A 12,366-nucleotide genomic window follows, 5' to 3' on the forward strand; every position below is an offset into this window, starting at 1 on the left:
GGTCAGGTAAAAAAGCTTCAATCAAAAACCGCCAACAAATGCGGAACTAAAATATCACTAAAACGAGATCAGATTAGTGGTGGTCCAAACAAATTATCGTTGACAAATAATCAGATTAAACATTTCAATAAAGCCCTGGAATTAAAAACTGGAGTTCAATTTCGTCTCTCCCCGAGCGCCATCAAAGACATGGTTAAAACGGGTGGTATATTTCCACTACTTGCGGCCATTCCGGCATTAATAGCTGCTGCTGCTCCAGCCGTAGCAAAAGCGGCCGCATTAGGTGCTGTTGGAACAGCCGCTGGAATGGCACTAAAGAAAGCAACAGGGCAGGGATACAAAAAAAAGGGACGCGGTCTAAGATTACCGGGATCTCGTTGGGGGAGAGGCCTAAGGCTTCCAGGATCATTTCGTTAGACGCTCCAGCATCAAATTTTGATTTACTTGATGCTGCTAAAAAATTAAAAATATCCGCCTTTAGAGGTGTTTTTATGCGAGATCAATTACCGAAACAACCAAACAAACTAGAAACAGGTATTATTAATCTTGACAAACGTTCCGGACCCGGTACTCATTGGGTATCATACGCGGTTGACCCGCGTGGAATTGTTTATTTTGACTCGTACGGGTTAGCTCCACCTGTTGAATTTATCAAGTATGTCGCACCACTCCACGCAACAACTAGCGGTTATAAAGTTTGGTATTCAACGCTACCCACACAAACAATGACAGATCCGCCAATATGCGGCCGTGAAGTAATTAATGTACTCGACGCAATATCAAAATCATCCAGGCCGCCACATAAAGTCGTGCACGATTATACAAGCAACCGATTTGTTGCGCGTAAAGCATTTTAAACAACGGATCTTATTATAATGGTTGACATTTACGGAAGATCTTCTACTAGTAAGAAAATAAAATCCGACGTTGATCTGTCAAAGTATGCGACTAAAGATGACCTCGCTGATATTATGAACCTGGCTGGAGTTGGCCCAGATGAAGTTGTTATTTTTCAAGATCGATATGGTAAACTAAAAACCAGCAATATCAAATGGAATGATATAGTCCGGCGAGTACTCGGTGCAGTTACAGATAATATTCCCGTGTTTACTGATAGCGGCAAAATCAGAGATTCAAGTGTTTCATTAGCAACCATCAGAGATGAAATTGCAAAAAGTGTTGCTAATCGCGTGAGAAACACCGGTGACACAATGACGGGTGAACTCAGCATGAACGGAAATAAAATAGTAGTTTTAAGAGATCCAACATCTGACGAAGACGCAGCAACAAAAAAATACGTCGACGTCAACTATGGCACCGTAGATAATAAATTATCCACGTTACGGGCCGAATATGATGTTCACGTAACCGGTTTTTCAAGATTCCGAAGAAATTTTCAAAAAATCGATGAATCTATAGATAAATTCTTCGGTACTCCACGCGCCATTGACATGAAACTCGTTGATATCAAAAATAACCTAGACACGATCAAACAAACACAGCAAGACGTCGTAGCGGGAATTCCTGAGATTGTCAGTAAAACCAATTTGATTAAAATTCCAGCTGCAATAACTCCCGGGCATATTACAAACATCGTATGCACGGTATCATCGGGATTTGCAACATGGTCGCAGCAAAATAATACTATCAAATATACCGCAACAGTCACTGGCGTGTACAGGCTGTCTGTGTTTAGTGCTGCAAAATTTGAAATATTTACAACGTTTCCATGGCGTCATTCCACAGACAGGTTTTCCGGGGTTGTATCTGTTGTATTAAATAGCGGAACCGAAGAAATATTTATTCTGGAAGCAGATGATAAGAAATTAACCGCAACATCCTTCTGGTGGTGTTTGGAATTTGTAGCTGAAACACCTCAATTGGTTACGGCATAAAAATATATATGGACCGGTGCACAATACAGATACAATCAAGCGCGTGAATGGCAGGCGGCGCTAAAAGATCAAGTCGATCAATATACAGTAAAAGTAAAAAAATATCGACGACGATTGGTTATCGTTGATGTGATTGTTTATTCAGTATCCGCTGTTGTTGCTGGAACCGGTGTAATATTATCAGCGTTGACAACGATGGCACCAGTAGCTGTAACTATCTGTATTTCAGCAGCAACAACTATTGCAGGTGTGCTTAGTATCATCACAAAAAAAATATGTACTTGTACGAACGAAAAATTATCCGATTACAAAATAAAATTACATACAGCGACGGTAGCATACTCGAAATTATCCTCGTTGTTATCAGCGAGTCTCAGTGATGGAATTATATCTGATTTCGAATTTTCAATGATGACCAAAATATACGACGAAGGTATTAAAGATACAAGTATCAATAATGACAGAATTACTCCAGCAGATCGTGACCAACACAACTCCGCCAAAGATAACGATGATCTCGGTAAGTTCAATTAATCCTGAATTTAGTGTTAATTTTCCTACTGCAATTCCAGTAAAAGAAATAGCACTAGCACAATTACGGGTATATTACAGCTGGCCAAATATCAGATCAAAATCATTTAATGGTACACCAGCAAATAATTCGCTTGTATTTACTAACAAGAACAAATCCGATGGAACACCTGACTGGGTTGTTGTTGGAATACCAACCGGCAGTTACGAGGTCGAACAAATCAGTGAGGAATTTGCGCGTAGAATAAAATCAATAACGGGAAAGGAATCAAAAATATCAATTAATGTTCATGAGCCGACGTTGTCCTCGACGGTTGAAATAAACTCGCCTGATTATGCCGTTGATATTTATCAATCTTCAATCAGATCCGTGCTAGGATGGCCTGAAATATCACCACTGATAACACCGATACCACCAGAACCGAAAAAGTCTGATTATGTCACGGATAGACAATCATATCATGAAATTAATCCATCATACGGGGAACAACTACGTATTATAAAAAATAAATCAATGCTTCACAATTTTTCCTTCTTCGGTGAAATTGAGTCATGGACTTTTAAAAATCCGGGAGAAACAGGATATTTTTGGGGTTTTTATCGAGAAACGATTATTGAATATTTTCAGGAAATCAATCAAGAGTGTAAAAAACAACTAGATCAACTAAATCAATATTTTAACGAACATATTTTTGACATATCAGCGTCATCGCGTGAAAAAATCATCACGCGTGTGGAAATATTAAATCAGCTTATATCAGATATGGAATATATTAATAACCGAATAGTTCAGGCCACGGTTAGTCTTTTAAAATCACCTGAAAATCCTGATGTATATAAATGGTTAGAAAAATATAAATTAACAGAAGCCGATGTACCAAATTATAAATTTCCCGGGTATAGTGTAACCGAGTTAAGAAAATCTGTCAGTGATGTCATTGATGAGTTTTTTCCTAAAATACTCGATGCGTGGAAAAAATTAATTCCACCTCCAACTGTTCTCAGATATGATAATGATCCACATGGCGGCGGAAGACACGTATCTCCGCGGATCGTTAATATAACACCGACGGTCGCGGTCAATCTGGTTTGTGACGTAATCGATGGCAGCTATCAAATAGATCTCGGAAGATCAAATCAAGCTCAACAAGGATACATCCTGTACACGTTCACACCACAAGTTCCCCCTGGAAGTTTAATCGTGCAAGAACCAACTAATCCCGTGTATTTGCGGTGTCACAATAATATGTTAACGCGAATCAATTTTAAACTCACAGACCACCTTAATCGCTTGATTGACATACGTGAAGAAGAGCTTGTAATAAATCTGTATGTAAAGTCGTAAGGACTTTTGTCTTAAGGATTTCTGTCTTAAGGATTTCTGTCGTAAGACTTTATCGTAGATCTTCATGTGGAGGAGGGTTTTACACGCGAGGATTTCTTAACAGTTAGAAGAACATTTGTAACAGAGATCAGAATCAAATTCGATCAACTTAAAAAAAATAATATTTATTAATTTTCCTGATTTTTACTGAAATTGTACAAATTACTTGATTTTGACTACCAACTACCCCCTCAGAAACATAAAAATGCACGAATTACTTGATTTTGACTACCAACTACCCCGTCAGAAACATAAAAATGCACGAACTACTTGATTTTGACTACCAACTACCCCGTAAAAATCAAGAAAGTTCTAACCTTGTCAAATTGTTCCTAACAAATTTTATTTATTATAAATTAATTTTATTTATTAATAATATTATTTTTACTGAGATTTTTATTTTTTCTTTTACTAAAATACAACGAAATTGCTCAATTTTCCTGATTTTGACTACCAACTACCCCGTCAGAAATCAAGTAATTCGTGCATTTTTCTTTGATTTTGACTACCAACTACCCCGTCAGAATCAAGTAATTTGTGCATTTTTCTTGATTTTAGTAAAAAAAAAATAAATCCTCAGTAAAAATAAAATTTATAATAAATAAAATTTATAATAAATAAAATTTATTAGGAACAATTTGACAAGGTTAGAACTACTTGATTTTGACTACCAATACACGTGGTCAGCGTTGACATGGACCCCAGTTACCAAAACTTTCATTTTCATTATCATCAGTAACGAGGTTACCTTGGATCGTTTCATCAGTAACGAGGTTACCTTGGATCGTTTCATCAGTAACGAGGTTACCTTGGATCGTTTCATCAGTAACGAGGTTACCTTGGATCGTTTCATCAGTAACGAGGTTACCTTGGATCGTTTCATCAGTAACGAGGTTACCTTGGATCGTTTCACGATCTGACATTATTTTTCTTAATAGTCTTATACGGGTACTAATCGTTTTCTTTGCCTCATACTCGTGGGATAATAACGACTTAATTCTTTCTACGGCGGTAGAAAGAGGAACGAACTCCTTCACATGATCATCTTCTACGGTAGCTAGCGACTGAAACATTGCCGATTGAATCCGTTTCATGAGACTGTATTCAGATGATAGTGTGTGTGTCCCCATGGTTTTACGTTCTTGTAAAATCTCAAAGTCAGAAACTATTTTTTCAGGATTAAGTTCATCAGATATATTAATTCCATCTTTTTTTAATTTTTTAATGGCGACAATTACATCATTGATATTTTCATGCTTCATTATATAATATATAAATCTTTAAAATAAAAAAAATATCCCTAGAACACCTATCGAGTGTTTAGCGAGTTCGTCGGGATGTTTCAGGGACAGCACAACCAAGAACTCGTAGCTTGCCACCGCAATCTACCAAGTTCATTAGGCAAATATTCCCTCTACGAGAGCCCCTAACCCGCCAAACAACGGTCTAGAGGCCCAAGAGGGAGGACGGCACAACCCTCATTAAACTCGTAGCTTGCCACCGCAATCTACCAAGTTTAGAGGATATACACATAACATATAACTAACTAAGGACAGCACAAGGACAGCACAGTCCTCATTAAACTCGTAGCTTGCCACCGCAATCTACCAAGCTTAGAGGACATACATATAACATATATACAATGAATGAAGAGCCCCTATCGAGTGTATTAGCGAGCTCAGATTATGAATGAAACGGCACTAACTAAGGACAGCACAGTCCTCATTAAACTCGTAGCTTGCCACCGCAATCTACCAAGTTTATCGGACATACATACAATGAAATGGTTATATACAATGAAATGGTTATATACAATGAATGAAAGAGCCCCTATCGAGTGTATTAGCGAGCTCAGATTATGAATACGGTACTAACTAAGGACAGTACAAACATATACGCTCAGCAAAATCACACCCACAATAATTAATCCAGTGGGTGATACGAAAATATGTATCAACCACAAGTCAATATTGTGGTTGTGAATTTGCTGAGCGGAGGGGTTCTTGCGGTTCCCTCCACTATTATAAAAATCGCAATTATGCGCACCACCGACAAATTGTCAGCCATGGGGATTCGACCCTGGACCGCGAGCGCCACAGTCCAATACCATACTGATCGAGCTATCAAACATTGTTACGAACATATGTTTCGGAAGTTAATATATAGCTAAGGAACCAATATTTACACTAAACAGCGGTTTCTGAATAATAACAGTTTCTGTATTTATAACAGTTTCTGTATTTGTAGCGGTTTCTGTATTTATAACAGTTTCTGTATTTATAACAGTTTCTGAATAATAGTTTCTGTATTTATAACAGTTTCTGTATTTGTAGCAGACCGAAAATCAATAATAACAGTAGCATTAATGCACCAGTCAAAGAACTTTCCAGAATTGTAAGTTCAGTGAACACACAACTGCAGGTCGATTACAATGAGTAACGGTTTCTGTTTCACACACAGCTTCCTACGGATCAATAATATTATCTTTTGTATGATGGGAAAATATTTAAAAACCATAAATAATACTTCTACGAGTAATTAGTTACGATGTAATTAGTTACGATGTAATTAGTTAAACTGACTAATTACGATCATAAAAAACCAACCATCTACGAAGAAAACTATATATTACAAAGTAATCTCCCCTTAAATAAAAAATTCAGTAGTGTATGGAGGACCTACTGTGACATAAATTAAAAAATTAATTCAATGTGGTGATGATAGTTAATAATGTGGTGATGATAGTTAATAATGTGGTGATGATAGTTAATAATGTGGTGATGATAGTTAATAATGTGGTGATGATAGTTATTGATACTGAAATGTAATTTTCTGCTTATATTTTTTCGAAAAAGCAGATCTGGTTATATTATCTGCGACGTATTTTACCACACGCGAGTCAATATCAAAATATGTCGCAGCAGCGTTCATAGACTGAAACATAATTTCTTCACCGGTTTCTATGTTTGTAGAAATTACCGCCCTCTTTCCGATTGTCTTACATCTTCCTGTATTACCACATGCAGAGTTCACGCTTCGAGTGACAACACGAAGGTTGTGTAGGGAGTTATTTTGAGTGTCCCCGTCAATATGATCAATAACAAGACCGTCTTTGATCAAACCCCTGTGACACTCGTATGTGAAACGATGACAATGATAATTTTTCTTTCCAACTACAAATCCAAGATAGCCAGTATTAGAAACATAACCAACTGGTTTTTTTAACTTGCAGTGTCTGATGATACCATTAATATTTGATTCATAGTTTGTTATGACAGGATGTGGGACAAATATATTTTGCTCCATTATAATAATATTATATGTTTAAATCATTGTTTGTCTGAAATCTTGATATATAATCCCTCACGGATTTTATAGCGTTTTCACCGCTATTATTTTTTTTGTCATAATATCTTTTAAGTTCTCTGAACCGTTTCCCGCCGCACTTTCCACATAATTCTGTCTTTCCACGTACTCCAATACCACACCGTAGACATGGTATTGGTCCTAGACTTCCTCGTCGTATGTTTTGTGAGTGCATCCAACAAAATTCCTTTCTACAGGATTTGTTGCATCGATTTACTGAGCCGATCATCAACCATCTACATTGGGACATTGTGTATATATATATAATTTTCTTTATTTAAATATTTGTTTTAATTATATGAACGAGTTTGAGAGATTATCCCAAACTAGGCCTGTTAAGTATAAATTCAACCTTGACAGATTATCTTCTGACTTGCCAGTACGAGATCTGGTTGATCCGAAAAATAAAAGTTTGATCTCGAAAATTCATGACGCTAAGAAAGAATTTTACACGGATGGTGCATCTCATACATGGTCAACGTTCAAGATTATACGAAACACTGACTTTGTCACGGACGCCACAATGAACGACAAGCGAGCGGCAACTATCATTAACTACATCGCTGAATACGAGGGCAATCAAAAATATTTCTTCAGAGTAAAATTTATTGTATTAACAGAAACAGATAGTTGGATTATCCGTGACAAATATGATCCTGTCCTTGGTAATAATAAAACTATCATATTAAGTAAAAATTCCAGACCGGGTCTATTGACTGGTATTGATAAACCGTATTATGAACGAGCGTATCCTGTAACGGTAGTTATTTATGGAATTTATGAGATAAATAAAAAACCCAACGTTGATAAACTAGCGCCGATGAAATTATCATCCTTGACCTTGTCAAGGTTAAATTGTGTAGCTGAACGAGTAATAGAACACTTTACAAACGCGATGCGTGGAAATGGATTAACTGATTTAAGGCGTGAAAAAATAAACTCGTGGGCTGATTCAGTTAAGGATACTGGTGCTACAATAAAAGATGTTGCTGAGTTAGGAAAAATATTAAAATTTCCAATAACTGTGGCGACAATAACGGGAGAAGTACTGTACCAATCGAAATATAAATCGAAGGGAGCTCCAATAAATATTATCGATCATAACGCGCACGCATGGACTAACGCAGTAACAATATTTCCACGTGATCGAACTGTTAGATTTTACCCCACAGAATTATCTGTGGCAGATATGAGTATGTTTGATTTTATCAACGAAATAAGTAAAACCGATCCTGTATCGGTATGGTTATTCAAAAGTAATGAGGAGGGTGAATTTGATCAGTTTGTCAAACCGAACGGTGAAATATATCGCACAGAATCCCTCCATGACGAGATGAAAAATCTTGCGACGTTTTTACAGTGCAAGCACGCGGAAAATACTGACAAATTACTAACTAATTGCTTTACCGTTCCATCTGTTGCGGCTCATTTCGCCAGAGAACGAAATTCATGGAAACCAACACGATTTGATTTACTCGAGGACGTACGTGCAAGTTGCGTCGAATATGGACATGGCGGATTATGGAATACCAAATACAATTACAATGATGTTATTTCGGTTGATATGGTTGCATGTTATCCAGGAAGTTTTCTGGGATACGGAGATTGTTCTACGTACTTTGAAAGATTTGGTCACCCTACAAACGAGATGACGCGGGTGGCAATTAATGGACCATTACCTGATTTTGATCTGACTGGATTCGCCTGTATTGAGTCGTTCGAGTTTAACGAAAATCTTCACAAGATTTGTTATGTTTGGTTTGGCAGACATTTTTGTGAAAAACGTTGGGCACCTATAGTTTTGTTGCGATATATGCTAGATTGTGCGATACTGACATCGTTGGTGGTCAGTGAGGCAATTATATCATATCATGCACAGACCAAAGTTTGGTTGCCCATGTCAGATTCTGAAGTTATTAGCGAGTTTAAGGATGATATTCCTAATAAACTCAAAACCGCAAAAGATCTCGGTAGAAAAATTATAGGTAAATTTACTCAAGGTGGTGCATATGATTATAAAAGACATCACGCACGATTAATTTTAGATGATGCCGAGTACGATTTTATAATCGCTGATACAACGGCGAAAAATACATTTGTAAATCGAGAGAGTGTTTATTTATCCGACGGAACAAAATTAGGTACGATCGTTAGTTACATAAATGACGTATCCCCGCAATATACTCATCTAAGATCTTCCATGTTGGCTTATGTTTCTATAAATTTATTATCGATGATTAATAGATTTCCCAAGACCGCAGTCAGAGTCGCAACAGATTCGTTTTATATTTCAAGTAAATATTTAGAACCTGTTATGAAATTTACAAGTAATGATGAACGATGGGGTTCGTGGAGAATAAAAAAGGAACTATTACACAATTACACAGAATCAGCAGATGTTCCAGTGAGAGATGTTTATCGTGGGGGTAATAAAATATCAGAAATGTCGAAAGCACCATCGTTGAGTGATCCAATAACCAGATATAAGACAGTATATCTCAATGGACCTGGTGGATGCGGCAAAACAACTCGAACGATTAATGTTTTTAGAAATTCAGATATAATCGTGCTGACACCCACACATAGACTCGCACGTGAGATGAAACAGCGGCAAGTACAATCGTGCACGTATCATAGTTTCTTTCGGTGGCGCGGGGATACATGGACTCCTCAACGGATGGGGGAAAAATATATACCTAAAATAATTATTTGGGATGAGATATGCACGGTCTCATTGGATACATTAAAAACGTTTCTTGATTGGTTGTTGACAAAAAATACCGCCATAATAATGTGTGGCGATCATGGTCAACCGCCGCCCTTTGTTGGACCATCTCCACATGATTGGTTAAAAAATTTCGTTGATTATTACGAAGAAATAGATGATGATCATAGAGCTCTTGATGCAAATTTGAAGGAGTTTAAAAAATTAATCAGATTACAATCAAACAAAATTCAGTGTGAAATAATACGTGGAGTGATCTCAGAGACATCAATGAGTGATTTTTTGAACTCATGGAGACCCACCGATTTGATCGTAGCAAGTAGAAAAATAATCAGAGACGCTTTACAACAGCAGTTATTTCAGCTACATAAAGAACAATATTCAGAACTATCCGTACCGTTATGTTATAGACCATCAGATACACGAAAACAGAATATTAATGTTGATATTCCAGGACAGACAGAGTCAAGGAAACAGATTCTCGTATTAAATGATATTGTCGCCGTTGATATCAGTGTGGTCGAAGATGCATTACACGCTGACAAATCTCCATGGGTGTTGGGATACGCCATGACGATCCACTCGTCTCAGGGATTAACTATTTCTGATACACGAGTCTGGATTGTAGACGATCACATCGAGTGGTCAAATTTAGTTTATTTAGCGGTATCGAGGGTCAGAAATATATCTCAATTACGTAGAATCATAATTCCTGAAATCGTTGATAAATTTAACATCATCGATGATGATATAATAAGAAAAAAATTAATCGGATACAAACAATCTGACAAAAAAAATAAACGCGACTTTGATCTTGATGTTGAATTTATTATTGAGTTAAAACAGCAGCAGAACAATCATTGCACCAGTTGTAATTGTATAATGTTATGGCGGTATTCGAGTAATGATTCAAGACAATTTACCGTAGATAGAAAAGATAATAGTCGCGGTCATACACGAGACAATACCATGTTAACCTGTCTTGAGTGTAATCGATGTAGAGGCGCTAGCGCCTTGGGTGCAGGCACTAGTGCTAGTTAAGTGATCGAAATCACCGGAGTGATCGCGGTGGTAGTTGTGTATCCGCGGGAATTATTTGTAGTTGTTCACGTGTAAATCCACGTTGAGGAGCAGCAGAATCTAATCTGTAGATTGCAGGTCTGGAAACGCCTACATTTCTTCCAGTGGATCTTGTCACGGTAGATATTTTGTGTGTGGTAACACTCCAAATAGGATCAGTTGCTCTCGCGCTACCACCTTCAAGTTCACCAGGCTCATATAAATATCTGACTGTGACATCACCTAATATTTTTTGTTTTCCAGCATCTTTTCGTTGTGTTGGTATATTTTTTTTTGTGACCGCGCTAATGGGTTTCATGTTGGTTGTTCGTGTGATTTCATTATTTAATGCAGCTATCACGATTGGTAATCTTGCAACCCATTCACGAGATCTTTTATCCTGAATAAATTCCCTCGCGTATTGATATCCAAATAACCGTTCAGCAAGTGTTCGATTAAATCGCTCAACAATTGCTTGATCACGGTGAATTGCAGTATGACCTCGTCGTATTTTGGTATTATGTTGTTTCATCAGCGATGATACTGGACCAAGAAATTCCTTACCAGGATCAACCTGTAGTAGCTGTGGCCATCGTAGACCACCTTGTGGTCCAAGTCCTCGTTGATAAATTCGTTCAAACGAATCAGCTACTTCAGATGATGTTTTCGCTGATAGCGGCTCTGCTTCTTTATATCTACTTGCAACATCAACTACGGTTAGCGCGTACTTGTAAGTTTTTCCACGCACAGTATCATGCGGTAAAAACAGAATATCAGCTTGATGAACTTCATTAGGAACACTGACATCGAAATACGAGTACTGAATTTGTTTAGGACGTGGTAGATAAATTTGCCATATTGCTTGTTTAGATAACCACGTTTTAGCAGTAGAATGTTTAACCGATGCTGCATCAGCGAGTTTACCAATTGCTGCTTTGCCTCTCCAGTATCCTCTCGGTGAATAATAAATTGATTCCATTATTAATTACCAGCCCCAATCGCTAATTTACCTTTCATCGAGGATCTTACTAACCAATTAGCTAATGATTCTCTAATATTTTTATTTTTTATAGAATTTAATGAATGAATTAATTTTACATCTGCAATATGCCTATCTTGTAGATTTTTACTTTTATAAGCTACATCATGAGCATGACAAGCTCGATCAATAGCATTTATTGGTTCCTCGCCTGGTTTTGGTTGATCTTGATTATCGAGCCTGATATCAAGTCTGGTACCAGGACCGCAATAATTATATCCTGGTAGATGTTTTTCTCTGCTGTATTTAGCCCATGGAGCACCTGGAAACTTTGACATCAAATTAGCAATATCACCACCGCGCTTATTAGGTAAAAACGAAAATTTCTTTCTACAGCATACAGAACATTTTCCACCGTACGCTATTT

Source organism: Sinohyriopsis cumingii, chromosome 3, assembly GCF_028554795.1.
Source record: "Sinohyriopsis cumingii isolate HCF-2022 chromosome 3, ASM2855479v2, whole genome shotgun sequence".
Taxonomy (NCBI): Eukaryota; Metazoa; Mollusca; class Bivalvia; order Unionida; family Unionidae; genus Sinohyriopsis; species Sinohyriopsis cumingii.